This window comes from Lissotriton helveticus, chromosome 8, assembly GCF_964261635.1.
Source record: "Lissotriton helveticus chromosome 8, aLisHel1.1, whole genome shotgun sequence".
NCBI lineage: Eukaryota > Metazoa > Chordata > Amphibia > Caudata > Salamandridae > Lissotriton > Lissotriton helveticus.
Window position 1 is genome coordinate 1,541,791,862 of NC_136069.1, and position 11,107 is coordinate 1,541,802,968.

At 43.9% G+C, this 11,107-nt stretch overlaps 12 non-coding genes across 12 annotated transcripts; all 12 read left to right on the plus strand.

The window, feature by feature from the left end:
* Nucleotides 1–991: 991 nt before the first annotated feature.
* Nucleotides 992–1,074, plus strand: TRNAL-UAG (transfer RNA leucine (anticodon UAG)). Its single transcript has one exon. It is a non-coding gene; the product is annotated as a tRNA-Leu (tRNA).
* A 903-nt stretch (nt 1,075–1,977) lies between these two features.
* On the plus strand, nt 1,978–2,060 carry TRNAL-AAG (transfer RNA leucine (anticodon AAG)). Its single transcript has one exon. It is a non-coding gene; the product is annotated as a tRNA-Leu (tRNA).
* Nucleotides 2,061–3,080: 1,020 nt separating this feature from the next.
* Nucleotides 3,081–3,169, plus strand: TRNAL-UAG (transfer RNA leucine (anticodon UAG)). The gene has a single exon. It is a non-coding gene; the product is annotated as a tRNA-Leu (tRNA).
* Nucleotides 3,170–3,811: 642 nt separating this feature from the next.
* Nucleotides 3,812–3,894, plus strand: TRNAL-CAG (transfer RNA leucine (anticodon CAG)). Its single transcript has one exon. It is a non-coding gene; the product is annotated as a tRNA-Leu (tRNA).
* A 189-nt stretch (nt 3,895–4,083) lies between these two features.
* Nucleotides 4,084–4,166, plus strand: TRNAL-AAG (transfer RNA leucine (anticodon AAG)). The gene has a single exon. It is a non-coding gene; the product is annotated as a tRNA-Leu (tRNA).
* Nucleotides 4,167–5,192: 1,026 nt separating this feature from the next.
* TRNAL-UAG (transfer RNA leucine (anticodon UAG)) lies at nt 5,193–5,275 on the plus strand. The gene has a single exon. It is a non-coding gene; the product is annotated as a tRNA-Leu (tRNA).
* Nucleotides 5,276–5,907: 632 nt separating this feature from the next.
* Nucleotides 5,908–5,990, plus strand: TRNAL-CAG (transfer RNA leucine (anticodon CAG)). Its single transcript has one exon. It is a non-coding gene; the product is annotated as a tRNA-Leu (tRNA).
* A 189-nt stretch (nt 5,991–6,179) lies between these two features.
* On the plus strand, nt 6,180–6,262 carry TRNAL-AAG (transfer RNA leucine (anticodon AAG)). The gene has a single exon. It is a non-coding gene; the product is annotated as a tRNA-Leu (tRNA).
* A 1,027-nt stretch (nt 6,263–7,289) lies between these two features.
* TRNAL-UAG (transfer RNA leucine (anticodon UAG)) lies at nt 7,290–7,372 on the plus strand. The gene has a single exon. It is a non-coding gene; the product is annotated as a tRNA-Leu (tRNA).
* Nucleotides 7,373–8,004: 632 nt separating this feature from the next.
* On the plus strand, nt 8,005–8,087 carry TRNAL-CAG (transfer RNA leucine (anticodon CAG)). The gene has a single exon. It is a non-coding gene; the product is annotated as a tRNA-Leu (tRNA).
* Nucleotides 8,088–8,276: 189 nt separating this feature from the next.
* On the plus strand, nt 8,277–8,359 carry TRNAL-AAG (transfer RNA leucine (anticodon AAG)). Its single transcript has one exon. It is a non-coding gene; the product is annotated as a tRNA-Leu (tRNA).
* A 1,742-nt stretch (nt 8,360–10,101) lies between these two features.
* On the plus strand, nt 10,102–10,184 carry TRNAL-CAG (transfer RNA leucine (anticodon CAG)). The gene has a single exon. It is a non-coding gene; the product is annotated as a tRNA-Leu (tRNA).
* Nucleotides 10,185–11,107: the final 923 nt, after the last annotated feature.

Sequence of the window (11,107 nt, forward strand, 5' to 3'; positions counted from 1 at the left end):
AATCTCAGCTAAAAATTGGCAGTGCATATAATATCTGAATAAGTACCAAACTTCAGTTTCAACTGCAAATGAATTTGCCCAATTCTGTCTTCAAGCTCATATAATATTCTTCTAGCACTAGTGGTGTTTTATGTGTTTTTTGGGGGGTGCCTAAAAAACTCCCTTTTATTGAAGAAATGGCTTACATTCAGTCTTGTGATATTTTTGGTTTCCAATAAGTAGATTTTTAATTTTATGTAACCTCATTTTCTAATGATCCATTCAAGAGATGTTTCCACTATGAAATGAAGAGCAAGGGGAAAGAGCACAAATGATAGAGCGAGTGAGTGAGATGGGGTGTTGAGGAAGGAGAGAATGAAACAAAGACAGAGTGAGTGAACGGCAGGTAGGCATAGAAGAGGAGACTAGAAGTGAAAGTGACTTGCTTTTCCCTGCTCTTGACCTCCCACCCATCTCAAACCAATCACAAACATACCTTCTATGCAACGTTGGTATGCAGAACTTCACTCCTCAGGCAGTGAGGGTGAGTCCCAAGCCAGGGGCTAGAGAGCAAAAGAATGGATGTGCTCAGACGTTCCTTGCTAGGGACAGTTGATCTGAAACAAGGCCTGCTCTCTTGTTTCCAGCAAGGATCTAGAAATTCTGCATGAATGTGCAAGGCACATTGCCAGCATAAATTTGCATAAACTGCCCCACCTTCTGCCTTCCTACTTCCTGAGCAGTAGTTGTTTGTGTATAGAGAGAAAGGTCGCAGGCAAGGTAATTTTGTGAGTAGGATACAGAACCCTAAATAGCTGGTGAGAGGTATAAGTTATTCTAAAAGCATAAAAACAGTACACGTGTGAAATGAAATGCTTTCATATGTGATCTTCTGTGTTTATTGTCCTGTGCAAAAAGTTGCACCTTGTGTTTGAAGGTTGAAATTATTTCAAGCTTGCATGGACGCAGAAATTTCAGAGTGACTTTTATACATTTCTTAGGACTCTTCACTGTCAGGATGGCCGAGTGGTCTAAGGCGCTGTGTTTAGGCCGCAGTCTCCTCTGGAGGCGTGGGTTCGAATCCCACTTCTGACATGACTTTTGGAGATATAATCTTCTTCATCAGGATAACATCTGATGGAAGTTGCTTCTGTTCGTCTTCACCTGGGACGTTATTCTGTCCTCGTCTAGTCAAGAGAGCTTGGGTTTCTCATATATTTCTGTTGTACAAAGTCTTGCTGATAAAGTGCAATCCTTACCAAATGAGTTTAGGACCCATGTAAGAGCTCATCTAGAAGAGTCATTCTCTTGTATTCCCTGGCCAGACAGGCCATACAAATTTGGAAGAATGCCAAGCACCTGGTAGACAGCTGGACTCCAGCACACTTACAGCAATTTCCTCAGGGCAGTGATCAGGGGCTGCTTAGATTTGCGAATTCCACCCTATGTTGTGACATTGAGATCCCTTGTTGAATTTGCTTTAGTCAGCCAAGATGTGGCTGTTGACTCAATTTCAAAGCAGCTTTGGGCCGTTCAAGTGGCTGGTGAATAGCACTTTCTCTTTGTACGCTTTAAAGGTCTAAAGAGTTCTTCATAGGTACTGCTCTGTATGGATTGTTCGAAGATCTGTTGGAAATGCTTATAATGGGATAAATAAATTGAGGGCATGCCTTTTCGGTACCAAACTTGCATGGCTGTCTGGCTTGTGGAAGGTGCTGCAAATGTAAGTCAGGATGCCGAGTGGTCTAAGGCGCTGCGTTCAGGTCGCAGTCTCTTCTGGAGGCGTGGGTTCAAATCCCACTTCTGACAATCCTGTGTTTAATCTTCTTTTTTCTTGAGGGAGAAAATCAGATCATTTCCCTCACATGGGCTTATATGGTTGTCTTTTTGGAAAAGTGCAGTGAGTTTTTTTCTTGCTACATCCACTTATGGCCTAAGATGTGTGTTTTTTTTGTTCACACTATCATTCTCACTATGTAGATGGACAAGCAACATGTGGTCAGGATGGCCGAGTGGTCTAAGGAGCTGCATTAAGGCTGCAGTCTCTCCTGGAGGCGTGGGTTCGAATCCCACTTCTGACAAAACTTTAAGTCCATTTTGTCTCTGCGTTCCTTCAGAATCTCAGCTAAAAATTGGCAGTGCATATAATATCTGAATAAGTACCAAACTTCAGTTTCAACTGCAAATGAATTTGCCCAATTCTGTCTTCAAGCTCTTATAATATTCTTCTAGCACTAGTGGTGTTTTATGTGTTTTTCGGGGGGTGCCTAAAAAATCCCTTTTATTGAAGAAATGGCTTACATTCAGTCTTGTGATATTTTTGGTTTCCAATAAGTAGATTTTTAATTTTATGTAACCTCATTTTCTAATGATCCATTCAAGAGATGTTTCCACTATGAAATGAAGAGCAAGGGGAAAGAGCACAAATGATAGAGCGAGTGAGTGAGATGGGGTGTTGAGGAAGGAGAGAATGAAACAAAGACAGAGTGAGTGAACGGCAGGTAGGCATAGAAGAGGAGACTAGAAGTGAAAGTGACTTGCTTTTCCCTGCTCTTGACCTCCCACCCATCTCAAACCAATCACAAACATACCTTCTATGCAACGTTGGTATGCAGAACTTCACTCCTCAGCCAGTGAGGGTGAGTCCCAAGCCAGGGGCTAGAGAGCAAAAGAATGGATGTGCTCAGACGTTCCTTGCTAGGGACAGTTGATCTGAAACAAGGCCTGCTCTCTTGTTTCCAGCAAGGATCTAGAAATTCTGCATGAATGTGCAAGGCACATTGCCAGCATAAATTTGCATAAACTGCCCCACCTTCTGCCTTCCTACTTCCTGAGCAGTAGTTGTTTGTGTATAGAGAGAAAGGTCGCAGGCAAGGTAATTTTGTGAGTAGGATACAGAACCCTAAATAGCTGGTGAGAGGTATAAGTTATTCTAAAAGCATAAAAACAGTACACCTGTGAAATGAAAGTCTTTCATATGTGATCTTCTGTGTTTATTGTCCTGTGCAAAAAGTTGCACCTTGTGTTTGAAGGTTGAAATTATTTCAAGCTTGCATGGACGCAGAAATTTCAGAGTGACTTTTATACATTTCTTAGGACTCTTCACTGTCTGGATGGCCGAGTGGTCTAAGGCGCTGTGTTTAGGCCGCAGTCTCCTCTGGAGGCGTGGGTTCGAATCCCACTTCTGAAATGACTTTTGGAGATATAATCTTCTTCATCAGGATAACATCTGATGGAAGTTGCTTCTGTTCGTCTTCACCTGGGACGTTATTCTGTCCTCGTCTAGTCAAGAGAGCTTGGGTTTCTCATATATTTCTGTTGTACAAAGTCTTGCTGATAAAGTGCAATCCTTACCAAATGAGCTTATGACCCATGTAAGAGCTCATCTAGAAGAGTCATTCTCTTGTATTCTCTTGTATTCCCTGGCCAGACAGGCCATACAAATTTGGAAGAATGCCAAGCACCTGGTAGACAGCTGGACTCCAGCACACTTACAGCAATTTCCTCAGGGCAGTGATCAGGGGCTGCTTAGATTTGCGAATTCCACCCTATGTTGTGACATTGAGATCCCTTGTTGAATTTGCTTTAGTCAGCCAAGATGTGGCTATTGACTCAATTTCAAAGCAGCTTCGGGCCGTTCAAGTGGCTGGTGAATAGCACTTTCTCTTTGTACTCATTAAAGGTCTAAAGAGTTCTTCATAGGTACTGCTCTGTATGGATTGTTCAAAGATCTGTTGGAAATGCTTATAATGGGATAAATAAATTGAGGGCATGCCTTTTCGGTACCCCACTTGCATGGCTGTCTGGCTTGTGGAAGGTGCTGCAAATACAAGTCAGGATGGCCGAGTGGTCTAAGGCGCTGCGTTCAGGTCGCAGTCTCTTCTGGATGCGTGGGTTCAAATCCCACTTCTGACAAACCTGTGTTTAATCTTCTATTTTCTTGAGGGAGAAAATCAGATCATTTCCCTCACATGGGCTTATATGGTTGTCTTTTTGGAAAAGTGCAGTGAGTTTTTTTCTTGCTATAGCCACTCATGACCTAAGATGTGTGTTTTTTTTGTTCACACTATCTTTCTCACTATGTAGATGAACAAGCAACATGTGGTCAGGATGGCCGAGTGGTCTAAGGCGCTGCGTTAAGGCCGCAGTCTCTCCTGGAGGCGTGGGTTCGAATGCCACTTCTGACAAAACTTTAAGTCCATTTTGTCTCTGCGTTCCTTCAGAATCTCAGCTAAAAATTGGCAGTGCATATCATTTCTGAATAAGTACCAAACTTCAGTTTCAACTGCAAATGAATTTGCCCAATTCTGTCTTCAAGCTCGTATAATATTCTTCTAGCACTAGTGGTGTTTTATGTGTTTTTTGGGGGGTGCCTAAAAAATCCCTTTTATTGAAGAAATGGCTTACATTCAGTCTTGTGATATTTTTGGTTTCCAATAAGTAGATTTTTATTTTTATGTAACCTCATTTTCTAATGATCCATTCAAGAGATGTTTCCACTATGAAATTAAGAGCAAGGGGAAAGAGCACAAATGATAGAGCCAGTGAGTGAGATGGGGTGTTGAGGAAGGAGAGAATGAAACAAAGACAGAGTGAGTGAACAGCAGGTAGGCACAGAAGAGGAGACTAGAAGTGAAGGTGACTTGCTTTACCCTGCTCTTGACCTCCCACCCATCTCAAACCAATCACAAACATACCTTCTATGCAACGTTGGTATGCAGAACTTCACTCCTCAGCCAGTGAGGGTGAGTCCCAAGCCAGGGGCTAGAGAGCAAAAGAATGGATGTGCTCAGACGTTCCTTGCTAGGGAGAGTTGATCTGAAACAAGGCCTGCTCTCTTGTTTCCAGCAAGGATCTAGAATTTCTGCATAAATCTGCAAGGCACATTGACAGCATAAATTTGCATAAACTGCCCCACCTTCTGCCTTCCTACTTCCTGAGCAGTAGTTGTTTGTGTATAAAGAGAGAGGTCGCACGCAAGGTAATTTTGTGAGTAGGATACAGAACCCTAAATAGCTGGTGAGAGGTATAAGTTATTCTAAAAGCATAAAAACAGTACACCTGTGAAATGAAATGCTTTCATATGTGATCTTCTGTGTTTATTGTCCTGTGCAAAAAGTTGCACCTTGTGTTTGAAGGTTGAAATTATTTCAAGCTTGCATGGACGCAGAAATTTCTGAGTGACTTTTATACATTTCTTAGGACTCTCCACTGTCAGGATGGCCGAGTGGTCTAAGGCGCTGTGTTTAGGCCGCAGTCTCCTCTGGAGGCGTGGGTTCGAATCCCACTTCTGAAATGACTTTTGGAGATATAATCTTCTTCATCAGGATAACATCTGATGGAAGTTGCTTCTGTTCGTCTTCACCTGGGACGTTATTCTGTCCTCGTCTAGTCAAGAGAGCTTGGGTTTCTCATATATTTCTGTTGTACAAAGTCTTGCTGATAAAGTGCAATCCTTACCAAATGAGCTTATGACCCATGTAAGAGCTCATCTAGAAGAGTCATTCACTTGTATTCCCTGGCCAGACAGGCAATACAAATTTGGAAGAATGCCAAGCACCTGGTAGACAGCTGGACTCCAGCACACTTACAGCATTTTCCTCAGGGCAGTGATCAGGGGCTGCTTAGATTTGCGAATTCCACCCTATGTTGTGACATTGAGATCCCTTGTTGAATTTGCTTTAGTCAGCCAAGATGTGGCTATTGACTCAATTTCAAAGCAGCTTTGGGCCGTTCAAGTGGCTGGTGAATAGCACTTTCTCTTTGTACTCATTAAAGGTCTAAAGAGTTCTTCATAGGTACTGCTCTGTATGGATTGTTCAAAGATCTGTTGGAAATGCTTATAATGGGATAAATAAATTGAGGGCATGCCTTTTCGGTACCCCACTTGCATGGCTGTCTGGCTTGTGGAAGATGCTGCAAATGCAAGTCAGGATGGCCGAGTGGTCTAAGGCGCTGCGTTCAGGTCGCAGTCTCTTCTGGAGGCGTGGGTTCAAATCCCAATTCTGACAAACCTGTGTTTAATCTTCTTTTTTCTTGAGGGAGAAAATCAGATCATTTCCCTCACATGGGCTTATATGGTTGTCTTTTTGGAAAAGTGCAGTGAGTTTTTTTCTTGCTATAGCCACTCATGGCCTAAGATGTGTGTTTTTTTTGTTCACACTATCTTTCTCACTATGTAGATGAACAAGCAACATGTGGTCAGGATGGCCGAGTGGTCTAAGGCGCTGCGTTAAGGCCGCAGTCTCTCCTGGAGGCGTGGGTTCGAATCCCACGTCTGACAAAACTTTAAGTCCATTTTGTCTCTGCGTTCCTTCAGAATCTCAGCTAAAAATTGGCAGTGCATATAATATCTGAATAAGTACCAAACTTCAGTTTCAACTGCAAATGAATTTGCCCAATTCTGTCTTCAAGCTCGTATAATATTCTTCTAGCACTAGTGGTGTTTTATGTGTTTTTTGGGGGGTGCCTAAAAAATCCCTTTTATTGAAGAAATGGCTTGCATTCAGTCTTGTGATATTTTTGGTTTCCAATAAGTAGATTTTTAATTTTATGTAACCTCATTTTCTAATGATCCATTTAAGAGATGTTTCCACTATGAAATGAAGAGCAAGGGGAAAGAGCACAAATGATAGAGCCAGTGAGTGAGATGGGGTGTTGAGGAAGGAGAGAATGAAACAAAGACAGAGTGAGTGAACGGCAGGTAGGCATAGAAGAGGAGACTAGAAGTGAAGGTGACTTGCTTTTCCCTGCTCTTGACCTCCCACCCATCTCAAACCAATCACAAACATACCTTCTATGCAACGTTGGTATGCAGAACTTCACTCCTCAGCCAGTGAGGGTGAGTCCCAAGCCAGGGGCTAGAGAGCAAAAGAATGGATGTGCTCAGACGTTCCTTGCTAGGGACAGTTGATCTGAAACAAGGCCTGCTCTCTTGTTTCCAGCAAGGATCTAGAAATTCTGCATGAATCTGCAAGGCACATTGACAGCATAAATTTGCATACACTGCCCCACCTTCTGCCTTCCTACTTCCTGAGCAGTAGTTGTTTGTGTATAAAGAGAGAGGTCGCAGGCAAGGTAATTTTGTGAGTAGGATACAGAACCCTAAATAGCTGGTGAGAGGTATAAGTTATTCTAAAAGCATAAAAACAGTACACCTGTGAAATGAAATGCTTTCATATGTGATCTTCTGTGTTTATTGTCCTGTGCAAAAAGTTGCACCTTGTGTTTAAAGGTTGAAATTATTTCAAGCTTGCATGGACGCAGAAATTTCCTGAGTGACTTTTATACATTTCTGAGGACTCTACACTGTCAGGATGGCCGAGTGGTCTAAGGTGCTGTGTTTAGGCCGCAGACTCCTCTGGAGGCGTGGGTTTGAATCCCACTTCTGACATGACTTTTGGAGATATAATCTTCTTCATCAGGATAACATCTGATGGAAGTTGCATCTGTTCGTCTTCACCTGGGACGTTATTCCGTCCTCGTCTAGTCAAGAGAGCTTGGGTTTCTCATATATTTCTGTTGTACAAAGTCTTGCTGATAAAGTGCAATCCTTACCAAATGAGCTTAGGACCCATGTAAGAGATCATCTAGAAGAGTCATGCTCTTGTATTCCCTGGCCAGACAGGCCATGCAAATTTGGAAGAATGCCAAGCACCTGGTAGACAGCTGTACTCCAGCACACTTACAGCAATGTCCTCAGGGCTGTGATCAGGGGCTGCTTAGATTTGCGTATTCCACCCTATGTTGTGACATTGAGCTCCCTTGTTGAATTTGCTTTAGTCAGCCAAGATGTGGCTGTTGACTCAATTTCAAAGCAGCTTTGCGCCGTTCAAGTGGCTGGTGAATAGCACTTTCTCTTTGTACGCTTTAAAGGTCTAAAGAGTTCTTCATAGGTACTGCTCTGTATGGATTGTTCAAAGATCTGTTGGAAATGCTTATAATGGGATAAAGAAATTGAGGGCATGCCTGTTCGGTACCCCACTTGCATGGCTGTCTGGCTTGTGGAAGGTGCTGCAAATGCAAGTCAGGATGGCCGAGTGGTCTAAGGCGCTGTGTTCAGGTCGCAGTCTCTTCTGGAAGCGTGGGTTCAAATCCCACTTCTGACAAACCTGTGTTTAATCTTCTTTTTTCTTGAGGGAGAAAATCAGATCATTTCCCTCACATGGGCTTATATGGTTGTCTTTTTGGAAAAGTGCAGTGAGTTTTTTTCTTGCTATAGCCACTCATGGCCTAAGATGTGTGTTTTTTTTGTTCACACTATCTTTCTCACTATGTAAATGAACAAGCAACATGTGGTCAGGATGGCCGAGTGGTCTAAGGCGCTGCGTTAAGGCCGCAGTCTCTCCTGGAGGCGTGGGTTCGAATCCCACTTCTGACAAAACTTTAAGTCCATTTTGTCTCTGCGTTCCTTCAGAATCTCAGCTAAAAATTGGCAGTGCATATAATATCTGAATAAGTACCAAACTTCAGTTTCAACTGCAAATGAATTTGCCCAATTTTGTCTTCAAGCTTGTATAATATTCTTCTAGCACTAGTGGTGTTTTATGTGTTTTTTGGGGGGTGCCTAAAAAATCCCTTTTATTGAAGAAATGGCTTACATTCAGTCTTGTGATATTTTTGGTTTCCAATAAGTAGATTTTTAATTTTATGTAACCTCATTTTCTAATGATCCATTCAAGAGATGTTTCCACTATGAAATGAAGAACAAGGGGAAAGAGCACAAATGATAGAGCCAGTGAGTGAGATGGGGTGTTGAGGAAGGAGAGAATGAAACAAAGACAGAGTGAGTGAACGGCAGGTAGGCACAGAAGAGGAGACTAGAAGTGAAGGTGACTTGCTTTACCCTGCTCTTGACCTCCCACCCATCTCAAACCAATCACAAACATACCTTCTATGCAACGTTGGTATGCAGAACTTCACTCCTCAGCCAGTAAGGGTGAGTCCCAAGCCAGGGGCTAGAGAGCAAAAGAATGGATGTGCTCAGACGTTCCTTGCTAGGGAGAGTTGATCTGAAACAAGGCCTGCTCTCTTGTTTCCAGCAAGGATCTAGAATTTCTGCATCAATCTGCAAGGCACATTGACAGCATAAATTTGCATAAACTGCCCCACCTTCTGCCTTCCTACTTCCTGAGCAGTAGTTGTTTGTGTATAAAGAGAGAGGTCGCAGGCAAGGTAATTTTGTGAGTAGGATACAGAACCCTAAATAGCTGGTGAGAGGTATAAGTTATTCTAAAAGCATAAAAACAGTACACCTGTGAAATGAAATGCTTTCATATGTGATCTTCTGTGTTTATTGTCCTGTGCAAAAAGTTGCACCTTGTGTTTGAAGGTTGAAATTATTTCAAGCTTGCATGGACGCAGAAATTTCTGAGTGACTTTTATACATTTCTTAGGACTCTCCACTGTCAGGATGGCCGAGTGGTCTAAGGCGCTGTGTTTAGGCAGCAGTCTCTTCTGGAAGCGTGGGTTCGAATCCCACTTCTGACATGACTTTTGGAGATTTAATCTTCTTCATCAGGATAACATCTGATGGAAGTTGCATCTGTTCGTCTTCACCTGGGACGTTATTCCGTCCTCGTCTAGTCAAGAGAGCTTGGGGTTCTCATATATTTCTGTTGTACCAAAGTCTTGCTGATAAAGTGCAATCCTTACCAAATGAGCTTAGGACCCATGTAAGAGCTCATCTAGAAGAGTCATGCTCTTGTATTCCCTGGCCAGACAGGCCATGCAAATTTGGAAGAATGCCAAGCACCTGGTAGACAGCTGTACTCCAGCACACTTACAGCAATGTCCTCAGGGCTGTGATCAGGGGCTGCTTAGATTTGCGTATTCCACCCTATGTTGTGACATTGAGCTCCCTTGTTGAATTTGCTTTAGTCAGCCAAGATGTGGCTGTTGACTCAATTTCAAAGCAGCTTTGCGCCGTTCAAGTGGCTGGTGAATAGCACTTTCTCTTTGTACGCTTTAAAGGTCTAAAGAGTTCTTCATAGGTACTGCTCTGTGTGGATTGTTCAAAGATCTGTTGGAAATGCTTATAATGGGATAAATAAATTGAGGGCATGCCTTTTCGGTACCAAACTTGCATGGCTGTCTGGCTTGTGGAAGGTGCTGCAAATGCAAGTCAGGATGGCCGAGTGGTCTATGGCGCTGCGTTCAGATCGCAGTCTCTTCTGGAGGCGTGGGTTCAAATCCCACTTCTGACAAACCTGTGTTTAATCTTCTTTTTTCTTGAGGGAGAAAATCAGATCATTTCCCTCACATGGGCTTATATGGTTGTCTTTTTGGAAAAGTGCAGTGAGTTTTTTTCTTGCTATAGCCACTTATGGCCTAAGACAGGGGTGCCCAAACCAGTCCTGGCGGGCCGTATCCATGCCAGATTTTTGGGATATCCCCATCTGGGGATCACGGTTCGATCCCCGGCACCGGCGGCAGATTAGCCCAGCACCAGGTGACTCTGGGAAATAGCTGGCGCCGCGGCTAGGGCGGCTGACTCCGGAATCTGGAGATTTTTTTATTTAAGGTTTTTGTAGAGCGCGTAGTAACCCTCGAGCATCCCAGAGATCAGGGTTCGATCCCCGGCACCGGCCGCAGATTAGCCCAGCACCACGTGACTCTGGGAAATAGCTGGCGCCGCGGCTAGGGAGGCTGACTCCGGAATCTGGAGATCACGGTTCGATCCCCGGCACCGGCGGCAGATTAGCCCAGCACCAGGTGACTCTGGGAAATAGCTGGCGCCGCGGCTAGGGCGGCTGACTCCGGAATCTGGAGATTTTTTTATTTGAGGTTTTTGTAGAGTGCGTAGTAACCCTCGAGCATCCCAGAGATCAGGGTTCGATCCCCGGCACCGGCCGCAGATTAGCCCAGCACCACGTGACTCTGGGAAATAGCTGGCGCCGCGGCTAGGGCGGCTGACTCCGGAATCTGGGGATCACGGTTCGATCCCCGGCACCGGCGGCAGATTAGCCCAGCACCATGTGACTCTGGGCAATAGCTTGCTTAATCTTCCCAACGGCCCCTAGCGCCTAGAGACCCTTACGGGTGATTGTGCGCCTTACAAATGTGGATTATTATTATTATTATTATTTGGGCCGATTCCGATCCGGTTCGTAAAAGCACATCTGCCCGA